The 27024-nt window shown below is 44.8% G+C and overlaps 1 long non-coding RNA gene across 1 annotated transcript in view; it reads right to left on the bottom strand.

Annotated features, from left to right (window-relative positions):
* Positions 1 to 242: 242 nt before the first annotated feature.
* The window catches only part of LOC138301892 (uncharacterized), a 92720-nt gene continuing 65938 nt past the window's right edge, over positions 243 to 27024 (bottom strand). The window contains exons 2-3 of the long non-coding RNA XR_011205145.1: positions 14089 to 14184; positions 243 to 580 (exon numbers count right to left, since the gene is read on the bottom strand). This is a non-coding gene — a long non-coding RNA (uncharacterized lncRNA). The remainder of the gene's footprint in view (positions 581 to 14088; positions 14185 to 27024) is intronic.

Here is a 27024-nt window from a genome sequence, read left to right as displayed (position 1 = left end):
ATTGAAGTATGCATGCATTTGATGGAGTCATGACATTGTGTTTCTCTGTGATGCCCTTTTGCACTAGGGTGTATGTATTTTGGTTCACTTTGTTTGAGATGGTAAAGCAGTCGGTTGATTCAAATTATGTAAAAGAACATAGTTTTTTTTCTAATTAGTCACTAAGTGCTATGAGCATATGGCATGATGACTCATCCCCAGGTACATAAGTAATTAAACCACTGCACACAGAAAGCAGCAAGAGGAAGGAAACATGACTCATCCTTTATTATTAACCACCACTTGTTTTGTGCATATTGCAAAAACAGGATGATTCATCCCTAGGTACACGAGCAAACACGCCATTGCACAAGGAAAACAACAAACGGTGACTCACGCCCCCAACAAGACTATTTAAACCAAGTGTTTCATTGTGCCCGTGGTTGGCATCGTCTCTACTTTTATCTGAATCTTTAGCCTCCTGTAGCCTGCCAATTGACTCTTCCTCCTTAGAGCAGCGTCCCTCTTCAGCATCGATTGCCTGGGCGACATGTCTCCCTGCAACCATCTTCCACTCAGACTCAGCTCTGCGCCTCTGGATCTGCAGGAAAAAGGAAAAGGGACAACAACTCAGTTGTAACAAATATGTGGACTCACATTGTGTGAGTTTTTTTATGAACAACTACCTAGCACAAATATGGTATGGATTATTTGGTCCTTTTTAAGAAAAATGGTCCACTGCCTAATGGACAATAATCTTTTGGTGAAGTTCTTGCAAGAAAGTCCCAGTACCAGAAACCCAGAGTGCTTAATTTACTGTTTTGTGTTGTTTACAAACAATTGACTCGAACAGTTTCTGATTTTATATGTTTAAAAAATAATTGATCGTTATTGCTAACTAAGACTTTCTTGACTGCTGTGACAATTGGGTGAAAAACTAAAGTATACTGTCTTTAAGAACTTTGTTTGCTCTATGTGCTGTTTAGGACGAAAAGTCATTATATGCGCTGAAAGCCCCTGTTAGGATTTTAGGTACACTAGCCTGTATGTCCTTTGACATGTTATGTTTTGTGGCATAAAATCAAAGCTGTATTCAGAAGAACCTACACACTACTAAACTAAGAGGCAGATTTATTTAAAAGTAGCGCAATGTGGTACTGCGCCAAAATTGACAGCGAAGTGCTGCATCACTTTAGAGACTCAGAGATGCGCCATATTTAACTGAATACAGCGCACCCCTACATTTCTCCCTGCGCTGGTGCTAAATTTAGCTGCCAGCGCCAACCCAGGCATCCTTGCACCATTGTGCAAGGATGTCTTTGTTGAGAGGTGTGATTGTTTATGTGCGGAAAGGTGTCCCTTTCTGCTCATAAACAATCACTAAAGGCGCTTTGGAACTTCTATGTGTGCTGCACAATGCAGTACACACAGAAGTGCCAAAGAGTCATTTTCAAAAGATTGTTTATGTGTAGGAAGGGACACCTTCCCGCACATAAACAATCATTTCTGGCATTTTGCTTTTTCTATGCGTGCAGCAGACAGCAGCATGCATAGAAAAAGCAAAAAACGAGGAGGAATAAAAGTATTCCTCCTCGTTGCGCACTGCTAACGCCACCCCTAAGGATGGCGTTAGATTTTGCCACTGCCTCAGGTTTACGTGATTTCATAAATCTGAGGCAGCATCAAAATGCAATGGGTGATGCTGTGGCACGCCCACAGCAACACCCATTGCACGCCCCTTCCACGCACAGTGCTGCATGAGGAAGGCCGTATTTATAGGGTGACGTTAAGCCACAGAAATTGGCTTAACGCCACATTGTAAATATGGCGCTGTGCTTAACGCCACTGCAGCGTCACAAAAAGTGACGCTCCTGTGGCGTATGGTATATATACGGCCCTAATTGTGCCTCTTTTTGGAGAGCTGTTCCTATGCTGGAGTCCTGCTAACCAAGGCAACCTGATGCCCGTTACAACACATCCTGTCCACCTCTCCCTGCCTCGAGTGGTTAGTTTTCTCTCTCTTTCTCTTCCAAACCCCCTTTCCCTTTGAGGTCTCGCTCGGTGCAGCGCTTAGCTAAAAGAATCACTGCAATTGTGGCCAGGCCCTAGAGGGAGTTGGGGCCATACTCACCCCATCAGAACAACCTGGGAAATTCAGCTGAGTTGCTCATGACAGCTGTTAGGTCTAACATCTGGGTCCTGGGAAACTGAAGGAGGTTAAAGCTGATAATGATGAATAAGTGAAAAAATGCAGTAATATAGCAGGGCCTATTTCATAAGAGGAATGGCTGCAAGCACTTCAGAGTGATGAAGAACTACAAAACATGAGCAAAAGAGTACATAAAGAAGGAATAAAAAAGAAGAAGTCTCAGGAGTTGGTGGTGTTTTGAAAAGTGAGACATTAGCTGCCTAGAGATGGAGAGATTATCTTAATGGGAACCCGACTAGTTGTTCCATTTTATACTCAGGGAGAGGATTATGACATTTGAAAAGGAAGGTCATGAGTAGATGAGTAAAACCAAGGAGAAATTCAGATTGAACTACTACTTGACTAGACTGGATGTCCAAATTAAGAGACTGGTAAGAGGGTGTCATGACTGCATGATTAGTTACAATGTCTTCAGGGTGGTAACCCCACCCATGGAGTGTAGGAATGTTACTAGTAAAGCATGGAAAATGTTTCATTGGATATTGTGGGTCCTTTGCATGCAGAGAAGTCTTGTAACTCTCTTTTACTGTTGAAAGATAAATTATCTCATTGGGCCGAGATTGGGATTATAGGTAGCACTGAAACTAAAAAAAACAGAATTTCTAGATACAATCCTTAGAAGAGAAGGAAATTCTAACAGCATCCTCACATGCAATGGATCTCAATTGGCATCAAAAGAGATGGAAGAGTTTTTGACCCACAAGGGTGAAGCACAGGAAATGCTCTTTTTCATCCAGGGGGAAATGGCTTTAGATGAATGCAAACAACTGAAAAGAAGTGCATGTGGAAACTGGCAAATAGAAATAGATGAATGCAAACAACTGAAAGATGTGCATATAGAAACTGAAAAGATGGGATGAAGAAGTTTTTGTATGCATACAGGTTCACTTTGCATTCCACAACTGGAAATGTAACTTCTGAATTGTTTATAGGGAGGAAAGGAAATACACAGATTTCTACTGATTGGTTGGGTTCGGGGAACAAAAGCAGTACGAAATTGACAATGAAAACTTAAGGAGGAAAGGTGTGTGCCCAAACGCATGAAGATTGTTGATTGTAGCAAGGCCACTGCATATCATGTTATAGAAGATGGAGATGTAGTTGTAATCAAGTCGTCTTCAAGCTCATAAGATTTTTTCAAGTTTTCAGAATTGAGGACCATGCAAAATTCTAAAGTTGTTTTGCAATGCAGTGAAGGTTGATGATGGGAGAATGTGGTAATATAACCAAGTGGTGCCTTTCAAGGGAAATTTGGATTGAGTTCCTGTTTCATTAAATCATAGTATTTTTGTTTTCATATATTCCAACTGTTAATTGCTCTTTCGTTTGTCTATTCTATTGTTGAATATGTCTGAGGGAAAGATGTGTGGTAATCCTTTCCACTTTATGCTCTAAGTGGAATGTTGTGTGCACAGGGTTCTATGATTGTGTTCATCTGACTGTTAGTTCCACCAGTAGTTAGTTGAAGATCAGTAGAGAAACCTTGAAGGCTGTGGTAGATGTGCTCTGAAATAAACTTTTTTTTGTCTACCCTCTACTCCCCGGTGCTTCATGACCATAAATCTTACACATCAAATTTTGTTATCTGACTCTTGCATGTTTTAATCCATTCCTGCTTTCTCTTTTTTGACTGTTTTCCTACATTTTACTTCCTTATTCTTTTTCTTTTCTCTCCCTTGCCCTGGGTCAAAGTCTGTTTATCAAAAATAAGTCCCCATCACCAGAAATGAGTATTGGTGCCTACCACCTATAGCCACCTGCATAAATGAAGCACTGGTGACATAATTCATAATGCTATATGATTTTTACTTTGACATCTCCTTGGCACTTGAATCTAAGAAAAGATTTTCACAGGTGAATACCTAGAGTCTCAAATAATATTTTGGGAACAGCCATGTTTTTAGTAGTCTGAAGAAATACAACTGGAACGTGATAGATTATACACAGCATGAAGAAAGCTTCTACAGCCAGTGTAGCGCATCACTTTGTAGTCTTTGCTGTTATACCTGTTTAAGATATATTAAAAGTCATAGCTGTCAGTTTTTGCTGTATGTTGGTAAAGCATGGCTCGAGAACTGTATTCATCACAGAGAACCAAATATGAGGAATGACATATTTTTACAAAGAGTTAAGGCTAAAACAACAGTACATGATGTGTCATTAGAAAGTATAACACCTTACCTTATCTCAAACGTCTGAAGAAAAAGATAAATTGATGGTGAATATTTTGCCTTGCGAGGACTGTTTGAGTGAAAGAAGACTTCAACATGGCCAGGATCATATCGAGTTCAAATCCCGACAGGGCCACCTAAGCCATTCTTCATTCCATTGACAAACATGCATTTGCAAGGCAATGGGTCTCGCATTTGCTTAAGTTAAATTTATTGGCGTTGTAAATTCATAACTGGACTTTTCTTGCCACATAAATTGGTTAACACTGACTCATACTTTGGTCTTTTCCTGCCACATAATTCCAGTGGTCCTGCATATACCTAAAGCAGTGGTTCCCAGCCTTTTGATTTCTGTGGACCCCCACTTTAACATTAATGGAACCCAAGGGCCCCCACTGAATCATCATGGGAATCCGGGGACCCCCGCCTGAGTCATTACTGGAAGCTGGGGACCTAATTTGTCAATATTAGTTAATATTTTTTCATTTTCTATGCTCTCACGGACCCCCTGAGAAGGCTTCGCGGACCCCCAGGGGTCCCCGTACCACAAGTTGGGAACCACTGACCTAAAGCACTTCCATTTAACTTCTTCCCCTATCTGCAGCCAAAAATGAAAATGTTGCCATTCAGCATCCTAATTTAAATCCGCCATGCTAATTCCAATGGTATACCATTGTCACCACCCCACCATCAGAGATGCTGGCTGGCAAACACAATTTCCAAAACAAGACAGCCATGGGGGAGTAACAAGCAAAATAAACTAGAAGGGTCATCCAAACATATAAAGAGTGTTCAAACAGTCATAGTGTAATAAGGATGTTAAGTTGGCCTGAACCATGGCCATAATTGCAATATGGAAAGATTAATAAACATATGCCATTATCATATAAACCCAATAAAAACCTTTATCAGAAATAAACATTTAGAATTAGACTGTAATGCTCAGAACAGCCCCTAGAGTACACCACAATGAAAATAGCATTTGTAAGAAACATGGTCATGTTACCATATAGTTAGCCCCTAGAGAGCATAACCACATGAAAAGAAAATGACTGAATCCATTCCAGTGTAACCATATACTTAGGCCCCAGAGGGCATCCACATTTTCAGGACTAGCAGGCCTACTGCAATGATATTACAAATAAAACCTTAAAACACAAACTACTCTCAACTGTAAAACAAAAGTTGCAGCCAGGAGAAAGATTACAGAGACACTGAATGGAGGGAGGGGTTATTATTTTGGGGTCCCCACTAACCTAGTGTGGGGACTCAGAGAAGATCTAGACTGAAAGAGCAGGTTGTGGTGAACGTTTCAAAGGTGGTCCCTTTGTTCTAGGAGCACCATAGGCTGAGTTATGAGCAAAATTGCTTTGTAAATGAATTGAAGTATGTTGACTGTAATGCTCAGAACAGCCCCCAGAGGACACCACAATAAAAATAGAATGACAGAAAGTAATGCAATGCAACCATAGATTGAGCCCCTAGAGGACATAGGGGGTGATTCTAACTCTGGCGGGCGGCGGAGGCCGCCCGCCAGAGTTCCCCCTCCAGAATACCGCTCCGCGGTCGGAAGACCGCTGCGGTGATTCTGGGTTTTACACTGGGCTGGCGGGCGACCGCCAAAAGGCCGCCCGCCAGCCCAGTGTAAAACAACATTCCCACGAGGACGCCGGCTCCGAATGGAGCCGGAGGAGTGGGAATGTGCGACGGGTGCAGTGGCACCCGTCGCGAATTTCACTGTCTGCAATGCAGACAGTGAAATTCTTTGTGGGGCCCTCTTACGGGGGCCCCTGCAGTGCCCATGCCATTGGCATGGGCACTGCAGGGGCCCCCAGGGGCCCCACGACACCCATACCGCCATCCTGTTCCTGGCGGGCGAACCGCCAGGAACAGGATGGCGGTATGGGGTGTCTGAATCCCCATGGCGGCGCAGCGAGCTGCGCCGCCATGGAGGATTCAAAAGGGCAGCGGAAAACCGGCGGGAGACCGCCGGTTTTCCACTTCTGACCGCGCCCGAACCGCCGCGGTCAGAATGGCCTGCGGGGCACCGCCAGCCTGTTGGCGGTGCCCCCGTCATTTTAGCCCTGGCGGTCGACGACCGCCAGGGTTAGAATGACCCCCATAGTGCCTTACACATTTTGAGGTCTAGCGGGCCTCTTGCAATACTAATGCCCTTAAAACGCAGACTACTCCAACCTGCAAAACAAAAATTCCAGCCGTAAGAGAGTTTAAACAGGGACTGAATGGTGGGAGAGGGTATTATTTTGGGGTCTACACTAACCTAGTGTGGTGACCCAAAGATGACCTAAACCTAACGAGTGTGTCACGCTGAATGGTTTAGTGGTGGTTCCATTGCCCTAGGACCACCACAGGCTGAGTTATGGCCAAACATGTTTTGAAAAAGAATGCTTTTTTAGTAAAGCATTTATCAATTATAAGTGTTTTTTCGGAAAGCTACGGAGCGCGAAGGGGAGAGACAAAAAAAGTGAATCTGATTAGGTAACAGTGTGAACGATGTGACCAGCACTCCAATAGCGCAGGTGGAGTTTGCGCTGTTGACCCTGTTCGCACTATGAGTGCCATTGTTGCCATTGAGCACGAAGGACAGAGACCAAAGAAAAAAATTGTTCACCCATGCTTAAGTATATCGGATATCGTGCAATTATCCATGTATCGGGGTCAGTCTGCAAGGCGGAAACAAAACCGGCCCAAGGCGGGACAAATGTAAAATAATTACCAATGACATCTAGGGATTTTTGAAAGGCAAGCTCACAAACTAGTGAAAGTGATGGGCGTGCTTAAAACCCCACAATACTTATTTTAGTGCAAAGGTACATAGATCGCACAACCAGCGAACCAGCCAGCCAGCGGGAACTGACTCAACTAATGTCAGCATGAACCATACACCTTTAAGTCATTACAAGTTTATAAGGCATGAGAAATGGCACACATTTACAGAGAAGTAAAACCAAACAATTCTTAACAAGAACACTACTCATGCTGAGAGGAGCTCGAGCAGCAGGCTCACTCTCAGACAATACTAAATACCTACCAGGTACAACACAATTCTATGTCAGGACCGGAGGCTCAGATTATGCTTCTCTTTCCGTGCTCTTTATTTAACAGCAGCCAATGAAAATCATGGAAAACAAAAAACTACATATCCCAACACTGATATGTCACGTGATAACCATAGAGGAGGAGGTCTATAAAGTGTTGCTTCACTCCCAAACACTCCTCTTTCTTGGCTGCTTCACAGCCAGTTAAGTGATTCATTGATGTTTTTATGCATGATATTGTTTTACTTATAATCTAATTTGGGAGCGGTGTTTTCCCTCCTCAAAGCGGCTGCTCGTCTCGCTTTCGTTGTGTGGAGTGGGAGCAGGGGAGCGAGGACTTGCGCGCCACAACGCAGTTCTCTTTTTATTGCCGATATTCAACATTCTTGCAGCGCGTGCTGAACGCATTTATTTGCCTACCAGAGTCCGCGCTAATTATAACCTGCTGTCGCGTGTCTCTGTGCCGGCTCCGGGGATTTGTTTTATTAGTCCCGGAGGCATATTTACTTAACCGCTCCTGTCCGGAGCCTGAATTCTGTTTCCCTGCCCCTGTGGGGGGCCTAATTATTCAAGCGCTCATCTCCGAGCGTCTTTCAAGAGCCCACGCTCTATTTCTGTGCCCCGGGGGGCTTCATTATTAAGCACTCGTGTCCCGAGCGTTTGGGGCAAAAGTCAATCGATTGTTGGCAATATTGTTTACTTTTACACGCTCGTTATCTAGAGCGTTTATTTATTTATTTTCTGAAACTCAAAGAGTTTTATATTTACATGCTCGTGACTTGGAGCGTTTATTGATTTAAGCACAAGGTGCTTCTAAAGAAATGTACACCGGTTTAGCTCCCCATCTACACCCCAGTGCCTGGACTCTGGGGTTGCAAATAATTATTTACTCAGGCTGGGCCTGCACTAAAGGTACTTCTGCACACATGGCAGCTCCCTCCACGTCCTAAATCAAACAAATTTGCATGCCCTGTTTTATTATTCTTATTCTTATTATTACTACGACTCCTCTGGGGTTCTTTCTGCTGTATTACAGTATGGCTGGCTATGAAGACCAAGCCGATGATGGGTATTATCTGGAGGAACCAGCTGGTTCTTTTGTACTGGACTTGGTATATGCTCTTAATCAAGCCTTAGCTCAAGCTAATAAGCCCATTAAGCACCACCTTTTGGGGTTTGTGGAGCTCAAGGCTGGGTAGCCCCCTCGGGCATTCAACCCATTTTGGAACCTTCCCTTCCGCAAATATCCAAACCTCTAAGTAGAGTTCTAATCCGCATTCCGTGGACTTTGAAAGCCTTATTAGGAATATGGCAAGGGAACATGATTATAATTCAGGTTCACAAAAGAAAAGCGCATATGACTCAGCTTCTTCTTCTTCTGAACACTCCTCCGAGCAGGAAGATGATTCCCCTCGCAAGCACAAAAAGAAGGCTCCTCATCAGGAAGCTCCTACTCCTAGGGTCCTGACGGTTGAGCCGGAAGATTTTGTACACCCCAGGTCTTCACTTTGGTTGTCTCCCCCAGAAGTGGCGGATTATGTGGAATCCCACATTAGACATAGCTTTGACAAGGAGGTTCGCTCCAGGCTGCAGTCTGAATGCCCCAGGCTGGATTTCCCCTCCAAGGTGACTGAAACCCCCTCTGGACCCTACTTTGGTCACTGTTCACAAAAAATCTGCCAAGGACCCAAAGAAGGGTTTTGATCGCGCCTGGCGTGGATGTCAGGACAAGTTGTTGGACGTCTCAGGTTCGTTAACAAAGATTTTAGAACGGACTTTTCAGGCCAAGGAGTCAGGCGAGCCCTTCAACCCTGACGTTCTTGTGGGTTGGGCTCAACGAGCGCTTTGTTTTTCCTGGGCAATGCCAATTGCGCCATATCTTCGGAGCATCGTCGCTCAGTGTTGATGAAGTTAGACCCAAAATTGGCAGACATTGCTACTTCTGAATCAGGTCATGTGGCCCTGGGTTTCCTGTTTGGTTCCCCCTTCATAAAGGAACTTTCAATATTTGTTTCAACCTACGCCAGTTTGGACAAGGCCCAAGTTTCTATCAGAAGGGTGCTAAGTCCACCTTTTAGAGGGGCCGGATGCTTCAGAGGGCGTGCCTCGGCCGCTTCAACCAACAAGGCCCTCAAAGTGATTACTACCATGAAGGAAGAGGCGGTTATCAGGAGTACGACTCCTCCTCTTCTACCTTCTATCCATCAAGACCAAGGTCTGGTCGGGGCAGATTCCGCAGAGGGAGATCCAAAGGTCTTCAATCTTTCTCCCAGGTCCCAGGAGCCACAGGTGAGATTTGTTGCAAGTTGTTGGGGGGCAGGACTCAGACATTTCTGCAAGCATGGGGTCTGATTACTTCAGATGCTTGGGTCTCAGAAGCTGTGCAGGAGTTTAAACTAGAATTTTACGAGACCCTGTCTCAGCTGTGTCCTCCTCGGCCAGCATATTTCCCCTTCATGAGCTCAGTCTCATTTCCGCAGTTATATCTGCGCTGTTAACAAAAGGTACCGTCGTCAAGGTACCCCGGCACCCTTCAGGTTTTATCAGTCCAGTGTTTCTAGTGGACAAGTAAAGGGGCGGGTCTCGCTTGGTTCTAAACTTAAAAGACTTCAACGTTTTTTTTTTCGACTTTTCAAGATGGAGGGCATCCATTTGTTGAGAGACATTCTCCAAGAGGTAGACTGGATGGTCCGCTTAGATTTGAAGGACGCTTTCATACCCATTCCTATTTTTCCTCCACTTCGGAGATTTCTTCAGTTCCAGTGGGAGGAAGAGTATTACGAGTACAAAGTTCTCCCATTCGGCCTGTCTTCTGCCCCATGGTGCTTCACGAAAGTGATGCACCCAGTTGTGGAGTTCCTTCGTTCTCAAGGGGTCTGTCTAACTTTTTATCTAGACGATATCCTGATTATGGCCTAGGACCAAGACCTACTGCTTTCCCACCTGGAGTGCACTGTGTCTATGCTTCAGAGCCTGGGTTTTTTATAATCGATGCCCAGAAGCCCATTCTGACCCCCTCTCAGTGGATGGACTTTCTGGGTTTCCAGTTAGACTCAGTCCGATCCCTTTTGGTACTTCCCTCCGGGAAGATTCATTTGATCAAGAGGGAGTTGAGGTCTCTGTTATCCAAACAGACTGTATCATTGAGGGCGATTGCCCGGATGGTGGGCCTGCTTTCTTCTTCGATCCAAGCGATATTTCCGGGCCCTCTTCAGTACCGAGCCCTTCAACGTTTAAAGATCTTCCATCTTTATAAGGGTCTCAGTTATGCGGACCAAGTTCTCCTATCTGAGGAATCTCGTTCTGAGATGAATTGGGGGATAAACATATGGAGACTTGGAACGGCAGAGCTATTTCAGCTCGTACCCGATGTAGTGATAGAGTCCGATGCCAGTCGTTGGGGCTGGGGAGCCCGTTGCGGATCAGTGTCCACGGGAGGCAGATGGTCGAACACGGAGCTGACCCTGCACATATTGTTTGGAGCTCCTATCCGGCTCACTTGCCATCAAGAGTCTCTCCCCTCTCAAGGCAAACTGTTGTGTTCTTCTACGCATGGACAATATCTCGACGGTGAGATATGTCAACAAGTTGGGGGGAACTCGTTCTCGCATTTTAGCGGAGATAGCCAAGGAATTTTGGCACTTTTGCCTTCAGCACAGGATTTCGGTCGTCGTTGAGTACCTTCCAGGGGCCAGCAACCTGGTGGCGGACTGGAATTCGCGACACCTGAGGGATTACAGCGATTGGCGACTGCACCCCAGAGTTTTCCAGGCCCTTTCTGCTCAGTGGGGTCCCCTCTCGATAGACTTGTTTGCGTCTCGCCTCACTCAGTAGATCAAACGTTTTGTCAGTTGAAGGTCGGATCCGTAAGCAACTATCACGGATGCCTTCCTTCAGAACTGGTCTCAAGAACAGGGGTACGCTTTTCCCCCCCCTTCCTAACGATACTCAAGGTTTTGGCACAGATCAGACGTCAGCAAGTGGATCTGATTTTGGTGACTCCTCTTTGGAGGTCTCAGGAATGGTTTCCGTTGGCGATGGAGTTGAGTTGTGATCATCCGATCCTACTCCCTTTCCAGGAGAAACTTCTCCACGATCCTCTGGGCCTTCTACATCCATTTTCTATCTTCCTTAGCAACATCAGGTGTAGCTTATCGATCTATTAATAATTATCGGTCTGCTACTTCGGCAGGTCATTTACCTATTGAGGGCAAACCTTTTGGAGAGTTCCCATTGTTTGTAAATTAATGAGAGGTATCAGACTGGCTAATCCTCCTCGCCCTCGCTACTCCTCCCTTTGGGATGTGAACATTGTTCTTCATTTTTTGGAATCATGGTCTACCAATAGATATTTATCTAGGAAACAACTTTCAGCAAAATGCACCATGTTGTTATGTTTAATTTCATGTAAGAGAGTATCAGATGTTAGAGCTCTGGATTTGGCAGGGAGAGAGTTTTCCCCTGATGGTGTTACCTTTTCTATTTCACGTTGAACTAAATGTAATCTGAAGTCAGTTGCTTATCCCTGTTTCGTAGACAATCCCTAACTTTGTGTAGTACAGTGCCTTAGAGTTTATGAGGTGAGTACAGAAGAATTTCATTCTGATATGGGGGGTCAATTGTTCATTTCCTTGGTTAAGCCTTATCATGCTGTTTCATCGGCCGCCCTCGCTAGTTGGATGCGATGGTTATTGAATGAAGCAGGCATTGAGGTTTCAAAATTTGGTGCATATTCTTCCAGAGGTGCTATGGCTTCAAAGTCTTTTGCTTTGGGTTCTCGTTTGGAGGACATTCTAAGGGCGACAGACTGGTCTTCCCCTTCTACGTTTAAAACTTTTTACTGTAAACCTATTGTGGATATTGCATCAGTGGTGGTGAATCAGCTTTGAACAAGTATAATCTGAGCCTCCGGTCCTGACATAGAATAAAAAAAATTCTAGCATTCGCGTTAAAAATTTCTCAATTCTATTAAGGACACGGAGGCGAGGATTATCCCACCACACTGTATGTTTATGTTATTTTGTGGTACATCAGGTTAATATGTAGTTCATGTACAAAAATCTTTACTGTATTTCAGTGCTTTCCCACCCTACTTGGTAGTAGATATAAGTATCTTTTTAAGATGTTCAGCTTTTATGGTCTGAATTTTCTTTTTTCCTAGGAAATGATGAGAAGTGGATTTCGGTTCGCTTTGTCACCGTTTCAAGTTTCCAGACGGGTTGGATCCATATATTTCATTCCCCAGGTCATCTTTCTCCAGGATTGCGTTTGCAGGATTCATGTTTAAGACTATGACCTATCTGTTGCGAATATTGGACAAAGAAAGAGGAGTGGTTGGGTGTGAAGCAACACTTTATAGGCCTCCTCCTCTATGGTTATCACGTGACATATCAGTGTTGGGATATGTAGTTTTTTGTTTTCCATGGTTTTCATTGCCTGCTGTTAAATAAAGAGCATGGAAAGAGAAGCATAATCCTCGCCTCTGTGTCCTTAATAGAATTGAAAAATTCTTAACGCAAATGCTAGAATTTTTTTTAGTGCTACACAAAAACAAATAATTATTAACAGTCCGGCATGAAGAAAATATCCAGTCATGCCTATCTTTCAGTTGTCTTGTGTTTTTTTGATGGAGCACGATTTTTTTTTCCTGCTTACGATGGGCACAACATTTTTAGAGTTTGTAAGTTTTGAAAGCGGTTAAGACAGAAGGAGTGTAGGGGGTTGAAGAAAAAGCAGAGGGAGAAAAGAAGCACCCATTTATTTTTAGTTTGAATGCTGTTATCTATTTGGGCTTTTAACCACGCCCACCTCACGCCCATCACTATTGCTCGTTCATGGGCTTGCCCTTCAAAAATCCTTTGTTATCATTGGTAAATGCTTTAAGTTTGGCCCTCCTTGGGGCGGTTTGGTTACCGCCTTAGACATCGACCCTGTTACATGGCTAATTGTACTTATGCCTACTCGTTTGGCTGCTAGCAAACTTCTTTATCCTTTTGTGTGCCTCCTTCACACTCCTGCTCATGGTGTGGTGATTTGAATGGGCTCGCTTATGTGAAACTGTTTTACTTTTTATTTTCAAATTATTTAGAAAGAAAACTCCGGTTAGGAGTTTACAACGCTAGTTGGTCTAACTCGAGCAAATGTGAGACCCGTTGCATTGCAAATGCTTGTTTTTCTTGTGCGTGCTTTATGGTTGCGAAAAAGTGAGTTGGCCGAATCCCAGTCTCGTGACAGATGGCACAGAATTACACTGCGTAATTGTGGACAGAGATCTGATTGGTCCATCGCCAGCTCGTTATTCCAGCAGGAGGTCCTGAGTCTGACTGCTTTGTTGACTGAGCAAGAAAGAGGTACAAGTATGAGAATAAAATATTTATATGAGAATGCGCCTCTCGCTGCGAAAACGCTCTGCATGTGAAGTGAAGTGTACTTAAGTATGTATTACAGGGATCTGTGCTTGAGCCCATGACCACGGGTTCAAATCCCATCGGGCACTCGCGCCTCTCAGTTTTTGGATATCATAAAAGTGCCCACGAAGTTTAAACAAGAATAAATATCTGTCATTCAGCACTAAGAAACCCACAGTTCAAGTTCAACTTCTGCATTTCATGTTGTTATCATACATGACAAGAAACCAGTTCGCACATGAATCCACACTCTTGCAAGTTACCTGATCTGCAAAACACTCTTCAGGGCTTCCTCAGGAGTCCTATACAATTGCAGCACAGTACAATACAGGAATTCTCAACATTGAAAACGACGTAACCTGGAAACAGAAACACAAAGGTCCTCAGTACGATTGGGTCGACAATTTCAACTACGTTTGATAATGTCTGTCATGACTTTTGTGAAAAATAAAACTCAAACATGCCAATATTTGTTAAGGGGAAAATGTTCGCTAAATACCGGAGCATGTGCATTTTGGTGCGGTAAGCACAAATATCCGCATCTTACTCCCCCAAAATTTGTGATTTGATCAGGTAAAATAATTATCACATCCCATAGTGGCCAACTCATAATTAAAGTCTTAAAGTCCTAGAAAAGTGTACATGTTTTTTATGCAAGCAGAGTTGTGAAGATTATGGCTTCAGCTAAGTACCTCCCATGTTACAAGCCTGATAAGTCACCTGTTACTTCTGATGAACCACATGAGAACTTGGAGAGGATGAAGTTTTAGGCCCAAATTTATTCTTTTTTAGCGCCGCAATTGTATTTTGTAAGTTTGCGCCGCTTTTGCGTCAAAATCTGGCGCAAATGCGGTGCTAAAAAGTATAAATATGGGCCTTAATGCCTACTCTTTAACTCAATCTGGGAATGCATAGCCATGTTTCATAATTCCACATGATCTCCTCCTCTCATTCTCGACCTTCGACCTACTCCGCAACGCATCAAATCGTGACCCTTTTTCTGCCCATCATCCTAGCTACTTTACTCCCTACCCCCTTACACTCCACCCAGATCATTCTGCTTTCCAGTTCTCTCCTCCTTACAATTTCCCCCCATTCCATTCCTCTCACCCCACTTACTTCCCTCCTTACATTAAAGCCCGTTTACAAATTAGGCAGATATATGTGCAGACATTCCAGGTGGCTGAAATTTGCCGTCCGGTATTGACCCACATATTTTTATCTTTTATGAGTTAAACCCCCCGGAATGGGTAAACACTATGCAGGCCCAAATGTACTGGGCGAAATTCCATGTGGACTCTCAGTTCCCTGGGATTTAACTTAGGCGTTTATCACATGCTCTAGCAGGTGGTAAATGTCAGAAGGGCAGAGAGGCTTAGGAGGATTTGAGTGGGAAAGGAAGGACATTCTTTGGAAGAGGGAACATTATATGTTTTCTCTGTGCCTCAGTTGAGGATGGGGGTAGAAACTGGGACCATGTTACACTGCAGCCAGTTCCCGTTGTACTTTTACACTGGCAAGATCTTCCCGCAGGTGAAATGATTTCCAGCAGGTAAAATCAGGTCAGGCCGTATACAACAAGATAATTTCTCTATTCTCAACTTGAAATCGAAGCCCAACTTTCTTATTCCTGGAAACAATCCCCACCACCTCCTCCTGTAAAATCACCTCAAACCATGTTTGAATATGGCCTGAACCCCTCTGTACCTGTGATTATTCCTCCACACCTCACATCAGAACATATGGTACACATTCATTGACGCTAAAAACTCTCTTCACCTCATGCAAACTCCTGAATGCTGGATATATCATTAAAAATGGTTTAGCATAAAATATCTTATACTGGAGACCAACCCTGACTTGCTATTTGTTACTGAACCCTGGGTAACAGTTGACTCAAGACCTATCTTGCATGAAGCTATCTTGATTAGACATAAAATACTCCAAAAGAACTGTCTAACAAAAAAGACAGGAAGACAGCTGGTTATTGTCTACAAAGACACCCTACTGTTATAATATTATTCATTACCAACTTTTACTTGCACCTCTGTCCTGATCCACAGAACTGCACCATGCAATTGAGCGTTTGTCTTGCTTTGATAAACCCAGCTCACATAAAGTTAAAAGGTCGCTCTTCAAACCTGGATTAAAGGATATTCTGCAATACCCTCTGCAGGTCAAACACATGATGCAATATTTGCCTCTCATAATGTGATTTCAGTGACTGATTCACATCATGTAAACCAATCATCATGTGACTACATTCTGTTCACTCCTCCAGCATCAAAAGACGCTCACCCTTTCACCCTTCAAAACAACACATCATTTTCAGATCATGAAAGAAACAGGACATCTCACACCTTAGCTCCACTCTGCATCACTCAATAATCCCCTACTGATGAATGTCTTTGATAAACTTATATCCTCCAAGTCCACCTCATAAAGCAAAACCTGAAGGATGTCTGGCTTGATGATACAGAAATTAAAATCAATAAAATCAGAAGGAAACTAAAAAGACAGAAAAAAAATCCTTGAGTAACAAGAAAAGTTCTGGCAAGCGCCTCTTGAGAATCTATAAGCTCACTAGGAAGAAAGTAAACAGTAAACACTGCTCATACATCTCAATGGTAGTATTCTCAATATAGAAAGTTCATGAAACAGTTATTGAATTCCAGAACACTGAACTGAACATATATAACAAATTATTTCATTAAAAAACAAAATACCTCAAATTCTAGCATTAGACGGGAAAGGATCTTCATCAACCCCATTGTGCTAGCCCTACCGTACCTACACTCTATATCATGGAGTGAAACTACTCCACTGTGTGTGTGTGTGTGTATAAAACACATTATCTATCTATCTATCTATCTATCTATCTATCTATCTATCTATCTATCTATCTATCTATCTATCTATCTATCTATCTATGTATCTATCTATCTATCTATCTATCTATCTATCTATCTATCTATAATTCACTTAAATAAACAAAGGTTACAGGGACATTATAATCAGGTTCTCAATTTACGCGCACATAACCAGAGAAATTCAGCCATTATAGTTAGTTATTTCAAGTAACTATAACTCACGGTCTAAGGTATCTATAACTTGTGCCCCTGCCATGCACAGTTTTTTCTTCAATAATTGGACTTCTAATGTTTCACTGATATTTTTAGTGACGTTATAAAAGTTGTCATGAGTGCTGTAATATTTGGGGTAAGCAGCAGTGCATGGCGATGGTGAAATAACTAACTATAATGGGTGATTTCTCTGGTTTTGTGTTAGTAAATTCAGAACCTAACTATAACGTCTGTGTCACCTTTGGTTTTTAAGTGAATTTCAATTTTTTTTAAATTCTATTTCCTAACTATAACGTCCCTGTAACTTTCATTGTTTTCAGTGGATTTCTATAGTTTTTTTGATTTAAAGTAATTGTCATTGCTCATATCACCAAACTAGAGCAGCAAGCCAAATCCAACCGCACCTCTCCCAAATAAATCAAAATGCCGTGCTTCCAACCAAGAACACCCACCACTCCCAAGGTGCAAACCAAAGGTCCAAAGTCTATATAATCCAATTGGAGGGGCACCGGCAATTTACAAATAACTTCAATCATCCAATCAGGATTACTCCAATATGTCCTTTAGTTTCTTCCATAAAGAGAAGGAAAATAGCCAACACATTTTGTTCACCACATGTGAACTTTCTCAGGGCATAAATGTCATACAGCAATAAGGAACATTGTGGTCCTCAAATTTGTCCACTTCTGCAATATAAATTGATTGTGTTCATCTGCAATGTCCCTTCATATCACATGAGAGGGCACCAATATAGTCACATTCACTTACATGTTGCCAGAATAAACTGTGATCATAGCCAATTTAAGTCAACTGTAATTAAGTCATGCCATGATAAGCCGTTATCAAAGACTTGCTTGTAGCTCACTTAGACACCATGGTGAAATACCATGAGCTACAATCATGGCTTATTCTGGCAACATAATTGCAGAAGTGGACAAATTTGAGGACCGCAACATTCCTTATTATTACTGTCTATACAAATGGAGAACGTTTTAATGGCTATTTAGTAAGTACTACCTCATTGGGTTAATGTCCACTGTATGGGAGGAGGGCCATGTGGCCCCCCTCCCTGGGTCAATGTGGGCTCCGGGTACCCCATTCCCGGTGCCTGGCCCTCAATAAATGGAGGAGGGAGCCACATGCCTCCCTCCCCTGGCTGATTTAGGCCCAAGCGACTTCATTCCCTGGGGCCCGGCCTTTAAATATTTATTTTTGCAATGGGACAATAGGGGGAGCCTTCAGGAGCTGACATTGCCTACACAGAGAGGGAAGTGCTAAAGATGCAGCTCCATCTCTGTGAGAGCAATAGTTTCCTCCATTTCCCTGCCTTCATCTCGGCAGGCAAAGAAACAGAGGAAACCTCCACTTGCAGCAAGACCGAGTTGCCACAGGCCGAGTGTTTGCTCTAATCTGGCAGGAGCTGTCAAAGCTCCTGCCAAGTGAGAACAAACAGCTATGTCCTAGCGGTGGGCATCCTGGGACAGGGCAGGAGCCGGCCCTGGAGGGTGGCAGTCCCCAGGGCCATCATTGGTTCCACGAGGAGGGCCACACAGCCTCCTTCCAACACTAAACAACCCCAGGGAGAGCACAGCCCCCACCAAATGTCAAATGATTTGCCACGAGGAGGTGGCGGCCCTGGGGCTGCGAGGGACAGCGCGGCCCCATTTAATGTCAAATGATTTGCCCTGGGGAGTTGACGGTCCCCAGTGCTGTGGGGGGCACACGCCCCCCCTTAATGTCAATTGAATTGCCCATGATGTGACAGTCCCAGGGGCTGTGGGGGACCGTGTGCTCGCCCACTTAATATCAAATGATTTGTCCCGGGCGGTGGCAGTCCCTGGGTCTGGAGGGGGTCCGCATGGGCCTCCGAGTTTAATTCTCACATGCCTCGGGGAGTTGGCAGTTCCCAGGGCAGTAAATAAGCCCAGGAGTGGGGGCCCGTGCACCTCTCCTTTATTTTCACATGCCGTGGGACCTGGCCCACCCATGGGCTTTAGTTAAACAAGTACAAGAGACCGTGCTTTTAAAACATTTTTTGCTGTGAATTCACAAATTTGTCTCAAATTTGCAGCAGTTTTGTAAACAAAACAAAGTGTGTTTTTGCCCTTGCGGGCTCCCTCTGGGACCCCAGCATCAAAGCTAAGGAGTCAGGGTGTCCTTACCCTGGCCTCTTTTCTTTTTTTTCGTCTTTTTTTTTGGGGCCTTGTCTGAAGCCAATGTCCCAAGATGGCTGCCAATACTTCCTGGTTGAAGTGCTGGCAGCCAATCAGGGCTCTGGAGATCTCTGCACGAGCTTGTTATTATTCATGAATCCTTAATGCCTCTATATATCTATATTTCTTTTTCTTTTTATATCTAAAAAACTACTGAACGGATTTACACCAAATAACAAAAACACTCTTTCTTGACCAAGAGCTACCTTCTTCCCAAATTTAGTGTAGTCCAGCAGTTCGGGCTGTAGCCATGTCTTAAATCCCTATGGTAATTGTAATGGGAATCACATCTTTTTTTACCCCCCATTTTTTCTTGGTCCTCCTTTGAAGAATCACCCCACAACTGTGCAACAATATTCACTGAAACACATCTTTTGGAAAAATTCCTGACAATTTGTCAAACGGCGGCACAATAATATACAAGTCAAAAAACACTTTTTCAATGGAAACATGGTCCTAACTATAATTACCTACTGGCGACACATATACACACACTAAATATATATATATATATATATATATATATATATATATAGATATTTATATATATCACACACCCATATATTGTGTCACACACATGCATGCCTCTCTTTGTTACAGTAATTACCTCAGAGAGGAACTGGATTTCTAATATCTTATACACCCATATATAACAATTGTATGTCTGAAATTGCAATTTCAACTCAGAAATGTTCCATATAAAATATATACATACACACACACCTCTTTCTATGTTATGATAACTAATGCAAGGATTACCGATATAGATATATAGATATGTATATATGTGTATATATATATATATATTATCCCAGATTGGATACTCTTCCCCCAATATCAGGTCTAGGGTGGCAGGATATTCCTGCCCCCTCATATAAAAAAATTAAAAATATGTTGCCTGCTCCTGCATGCCCTGGGTCTCACCCTGCAGCCTCAACCAAAACGTTTTACAGGTATGGGTGCCCCTTGGTGGGCACCTGGAAACCCAAAACATAGTTTAAAAAATGAATAATGAATGTGCAGCAGTAGTTCTGTCATGGAGCACCACATGTGGGCTTGTGAGGGATTTTTTTTACATTATTATATCTTGGTGGCGCCCCTGGAAGGGGCAGTGGCACTAGCAAACATTATTTAGGACTAAGTGCTCTAGCCTACTGTAATTTCTCTGTGGGCTTTTAACCACGCCCACCACACGCCCATCAGTTTACTTGGTTTGTGGGCTTGCCTTTTAAACATCGTTTGATACTGTTTGTGAAAGGCATGCATACGTCATGTCCTTTACGGTGTTTAGCCCTCCTCGAGTGCACCGGCGAACTACTGAAAACATACGAGGCTCCATGTTTTCAGCATGGTTTCTGGACTGATCTCGCTGAACATTTGCCAATACATTTGACGCAAGCAAACTTCTGTTTCATTTTGTGTGCTCCTTCACGCTCATGGTGTGGCGCTTAAAATCGGCACGCTTATGTAAAACTGAATCACTTTTCATTTTATGTGGCAATAAAAGTCCGGGTAGGACTTTACAACGTTAATAGCTCTAAGTCGAGCAAATGTGAGACTCATTGCATTGCAAATGCTTGTTTTATGTTGTGAGAAGCTGCAGGAAGCGTGGAAGCCCCACAGAAGCATTTAAACAACAGTAAGTCTCTTGGGTCATTAAATCCATGACCCCAGGAGAGCACTCCTTGCTGGGGTTCTATGCTCTTCAGCAGTAGTGTAAGGCCCTCTTGTTGCTGTTTTCATGACTGCATTTTGTGAGTTGAAGAGTGCTAAAAGAAAGAGACAAATATATATTGATTTTTACTGATAAAGCAATAGGTCCACTTTGATGTTGTGACCATTTGACAAAATCAGTAAATCTACTGTGCTTAAAATAACATGCTTTATATTGTAACATCAAGTAGTCTGCCCTTGGGGGTTGGGGACAGGGCATATGCTCAACCCCATGCCACACATGACCAAAGGCCTTGCACAGTGGGAGGCTGGGTGCCAGCCAGGCCTGTTGACAGGAATGTTTGGTTTGGGAGGCATAGCCCCCAATAATAACATGAAGGGAATGGCATGGACTGTATGTATAAGGTAGTGAGGGTATGGGACCTGAATATCATAGCCTAAGTATAATTTGCCCCCCCAACACCACCGCCCACAGCCTCACACGATGGCTAGAAACCTGCGCAGACTCCCTTGCCCCTTTGAAAACAAACAACAACACCCGCACCACCAAGACCGCCCCCTGGTTTACCACAGAACTTCAATCTTCCAAAACAAGAATGCCAAAAAACTGAGAAAGCCTGGCGCCAAGAACCCTCAATGAGCAACTTCTCCACCCTCAAAACAGCCATGCGCAAACACCACCAACTCATCCGGACCACCAAACGATCATTCTACAAAGAATGCATAGACAACAACACACACAACAGCAAGGAACTCTTTGCCATCATCAAAGAACTCACCAAACCCAAATCCTGCACCATCGACCCCCCACACTCCCAAGAACTCTGTAACTCCTTCTCCAACTACTTCCACTGCGAAATCGCAGACATACACGACAGCTTCTTATCACCCTCATCATCAGCACCCACCACCACCACCGACACAACCAACACCACAACACCGTGCCGCACCAACCCACTAAACACCTGGACCCCCACCAACGATGAAGAAATTGGCAAAACCATGAACTCCATCCACTCAGGCTCCCCAACAGACCCGTGCCCCCACCACATTTTCAACAAGGCCAGCCAAATCATCGCTCCCCAGCTCCGTGCCGTCATCAACAGTTCGTTCGACACTGCAACCTTCCCAGATATTTGGAAGCACGCCGAAGTCAACGCTCTTCTCAAAAAACCCAAAGCAGAACTGGAAGACCTCACAAACTACCGACCCATTTCTCTTCTCCCCTTTCCCGCAAAGGTCACTGAGAAGATAGTCAACGCACAACTATCTCTCTTCCTTGAAAAAAAACAATATACTCAACGCCTCCCAATCTGGATTCCGCAAGAACCACAGTACTGAGACCACCCTTATCCCCTACACAGATGACATCAGGACCAGAGTGGACAAGGGCGAGACCGTCGCCCTCATACACCTAGACCTCTCTGAAGCTTTTGACACTGTATGCCACCAAATCCTTCGCGCACCCCGGTTCGACGCCGGAATTCACCACAAGGCCCTGGACTGGCTCACCTCCTTCCTCTCCGAAAGAACCCAAAGAGTTTGCCTCCCTCCTTTCCGGTCTACAGCCACCAAGATCATCTGTGGGGTCCCCCAAGAATCCTCCCTCAGCCCCCCCCTCTTCAACATCTATATGGCTCCTCTCACCAACATCCTCTGCCCTCATGGCATCACCATTATTTCTTACGCTGACGACACCCAGCTCATCATCTCCCTCACCAGGAACCCAGCCACCGCCAAGATTAACCTGCACGCCGGACTCCTCGACACCGCCAAATGGATGACAACAGGCCTCCTCAAATTGAACTCAAACAAAACAGAGATCATCATCTTCGGCCCCAACAAGACAGCATGGAACGACTCCTGGTGGCCCACCACCCTGGGCCACCCCCAGCACCCACCACCCACACACGCAACTTGGCATCATAGTGGACTCATCCCTCTCTATGACCCAGCAAATCAACGCCATATCATCCTCCTGCTTCAACACCCTTTGCCTGCTAAGCAAGACTTTCAAATGGATACCCCTAGAAACAAGAAGAACAGTCACCCACGCCCTTATCAGCAGTAGATTGGACTACGGCAATGCCCTCTACGCAGGGACCACAGCCAAACTTCAAAGAAAACTCCAGCGAATCCAGAATGCAGCCGCACGACTCATCCTCAACCTCCCTCGCCACGAACACATATCCACCCACCTCAGATCCCTACACTTGTTGCCCATCAGCAAAAGGATCATTTTCAAGGTCCTCGTCCACGCTCACAAAGCCCTCCACGACACTGGACCGACCTACCTCAACGAACGAGTAAACTTCCACATACTAACTTGCCAGCTCCGCTCCGCCGACCTCACCCTCGCCACAGTCCCCCGCATCCAATGCACCACCTCTGGTGGCAGATCCTTCTCCCACCTCGCTGCCAAGACCTGGAACTCCCTCCCCACCAACCTACGCAAGACCCAGGACCTACTTACCTTCAGAAAGCACCTAAAAACATGGCTTTTCGACCAGTAACCGGCCGCTACCCCCCCAGCGCCTTGAGATCCTACCGGGTGAGTAGTGCGCTTAAGAAATTATTTGATTGATTTGCCAGACATATACTGTTCTAAATATTGTTTCCCAAAACATTGCCCAATTAGCGTTAACAAGCATTGGCAAAGTCAACAGGCCTGTTGTTAGCACCCAGTCTTTTGGTTTTGGAAATGCATGTTTTGCCCTTATTTGTCTTAAATGTTATTGCTGAGGAAGCAACCAGCCATTGCCCCTTGCCAATATGTTCATAAAATATTACTACAAGCAAATTATTTTGATCTCAAAAACATATTGTTATAGCAGTGCCTGCAGTGAAGAGAACTGCTTTGTGTGTACACATTGTCCTTGTAAGAGAGCAGAATGCTTTCACTCACAGTGAAGTCAGCCAATTCAGAACTGGGCTGGGCCCTTGTCGCATGCTGTAGTTGATGGGAGAAAATGCAAACGAAACAACAAGAGAGCAATGGATGGCAAGAGCTAACTCCAGTGCTAACAATAGAAAAATACAAGCAAAAGAACACCATCTTGTAAAATATATTTTGGCCACTATATGTATGTCAAAAGATATTTTGATAGTGATATTCTGACATGCAACTGTAGTGAGATCTATCCCTTTACAACCTTTTAAATACAATTCTGCCATATCAGTGAGAGTTCCATGCATTCAATACATTTACATTTACATTATTATATCATGGGATTATTATCTTCCTTCCCTAAGAATTTTTAAGTAAAATGTTCAACAACTCTGACCACTTTCATGCCGTCAGGAACCATGTATTGCCACATTAAACCAAAAAATTATGAAAGGCCACAATGAGTGGGTGGTGTGAGTTGAACCGTCAGCTCGAGTGGACCACACGTAGGCTATCAGACATAAAAGAAGCATGACTAAGCAGTACATTTCTAGGGTGTTTAATTCCCTCACTGACTGTGACTATGCACGCGACTGTACTTCACGACCGGTCCAAGGAACTGTACGTGCCACGGTCGGACCACCAGCACGCCACGTTTCTGCTGGCTGACAGCCTGGTGGTGTTGGCGGTGCCCTCAATCTGTCAGGGCAGCGCTGCCCTGTATGTTACGACCCCTCTCTTTGCCGGCGTTTGCATGGCAGTTGCACCGCCATGTAAATGCTGGATGAAACAGGGTGCAGGGAGCCCTACGGGGGCCCCTGCACTTCCCATGCACTTGGCATGGGCAATGCAGGGGCCCCCATGGCCAGCCCCGTAGCGCTTTTCACTGTCTGCTACGCACCACAACATTGTTGCCGGCTCTATTATGAGACGGTGTCAATGTTGTGGGCTGTTTCCCGCTGGGCTAGCGGTGGAAAATCTGTTTACGCCCGTTGACCCAGTGGGAAACTCATAATAGGGGCCGCAGGAATTCGGAGGATGGGCTTTTCCGTCTGTCGAAGTCAAAATGAGGTCCATAATGTTGTTAATCAAATCAACGAATGCGTGCTTCAATACTGACAAAGGTTATGCCATTCATTAGGTGCCTTCCTCACTCCCTCACTTTTCTTCCCTTCTTTACACTCTCCTGTCACATCTAGCACTTGTAAATGTCCTTCCAGCAGCAGAAAGTGTAATCCAAGCAGTCAACATAACACGTCATGTAGTCTGTGTGTATGAGTGATTGCTTGGTAGGTGGTTTATGATAATGGGTGTCTTAGGTCTGTATACATGGTGCATGATTATCTGCTGACTTATGGCCAGGGATGTCTGTTGCAGTTTACTTATGTCTATAATTTGCATGCATGTATTATATCTGTAAATGAATGCAAGGATTTTTTTGAGCACCACCTACATATAGTCAAACATGTTGGCTCTGTCAGTGCTTGTACAAACTAAACCCAATACTGCATTTCTGAATTAAAAATGCTGTAAATATTTGATGTTACTGCTACCCAGTTTAATGATACTCAGATCATTATTCTCAGAAAGACGAATGGCCAAGAGTTTGCCCAGTTACGGATTCAAGAGAGGGGAAAGTGCAGTCATGAGCCTGGAGGAATTAGGTGGTGGTCTGCTGAAATATAGCACAAGTGATTAAAATGTCCTGGTATAACCTGTTGTTAGAAATGGGGTTTTTGGTTGGCAGTCAGGTTACCCTCTGTCCAAGCAAGAACCCTCACTCTAGTCAGGGTAAGTCACACACAATCCAAATTATCCTGTGCCCACCCTCTGGTAGCTTGGCACGAGCATTCAGGCTTAACTTAGAAGGCAATGTGTAAAGTATTTGTGCAATAAATCATACAATAACACCATATAGCACCACAAAAATACGCCACACAATATTTAGAAAAATATAGAATATGTATCTGGATATTTGTAGATCAACACAATAAAAGATGCAATAAGAATTTTTAGAAATATCACTGATAAGTGATATAAAGTGTCTTAAGTCTTTAAAAAGCAAACAATGGGGGCCCGCCAGAATACCGCTGCGTGGTCAAAAGACCGCCGCGGGTATTCTGGGTTTCCCGCTAGGCTGGCGGGCGACCGCCAGAAGGCCGCCCGCCAGCCCAGCGGGAAACACCCTTCCATGAGGATGCCGGCTCCGAATGGAGCCGGCGGAGTGGAAGGGGTGCGACGGGTGCAGTTGCACCCGCCGCGATTTTCAGTGTCTGCATGGCAGACACTGAAAATCTTTGTGGGGCCCTGTTACGGGGGCCCCTGCAGTGCCCATGCCACTGGCATGGGCACTGCAGGGGCCCCCAGGGGCCCCACGACACCCCATACCGCCATCCTGTTCCTGGCTGCCAAAACCGCCAGGAACAGGATGGCGGTATGGGGGTCGGAATCCCCATGGCGGCGCAGCAAGCTGCGCCACCATGGAGGATTCCCCAGGGCAGCGGGAAACCGGCGGTACACCGCCGGTTTTCCGTTTCTGACCGCGGCTGTACCGCCACGGTCAGAATGCCCATGGGAGCACCGCCAGCCTGTTGGTGGTGCTCCCGCGGTCGTTGGCCCTGGCGGATTTTACCGCCAGGGTCAGAATGACCCCCAATGTCTCTTTCAAGCACAAAGTACCTGGTTTGGAGTGGAAAATCTCCGCAGAGGGCCGCAGAGGAGGAGATGTGTGGAGAAATGGTGTGTGCGTCGGTTTCGCCCCTTCACACACGGACTTGTGTTGTTATTTTTCATGCGTGGAGACGTGCGTCGTTCTGCGGGAAGAAAAATTGTGTGTGCGTCAGTTTCGCCCCTTCACACACAGACTTGCGTCGTTATTTTTCACTCGGGGAAGACGTGCGTCGTTTTCCGGCACACGGGCCGACTCCTTCTATGGTTCGCGGGATTACCAAATGTCCCAGGGTTTGTGCGTGGATTCCTTGGCTTGTTATTTTCTTTCTCGCGCCAGGCGTCGTGTCGATTTCCTCTCTGGTAGTCAGGCGGCATGTCCATGCGAGGCTGTGCGTCGAAGTTCCGGTCGCACCGTAGGCGTAGAGTCGGGCAGAGTCGGCGTGCAGCGATTTTCTCACCGCGGAACAAGCTGTGCGTCAAATTTTTCAGCGCACGAGGAGTCAAAATGAAAAAGAGAAGTCTTTTTGGTCCTGAGACTTCAGGGAACAGGAGGCAAGCTCTATCCAAGCCCTTGGAGAGCACCTTTGCAGCCAGACAAGAGTTCAGCAAGGCAGCAGGCCAACAGCAAGGCAGCAGTCCTTTGTAGAAAGCAGACAGGTGAGTCCTTTGAGC

Source organism: Pleurodeles waltl, chromosome 6, assembly GCF_031143425.1.
Source record: "Pleurodeles waltl isolate 20211129_DDA chromosome 6, aPleWal1.hap1.20221129, whole genome shotgun sequence".
NCBI classification, from domain to species: Eukaryota; Metazoa; Chordata; class Amphibia; order Caudata; family Salamandridae; genus Pleurodeles; species Pleurodeles waltl.
The sequence above is the reverse complement of the archived record's forward strand: the minus strand, read 5'-3'. Positions and strand labels throughout refer to the sequence as shown.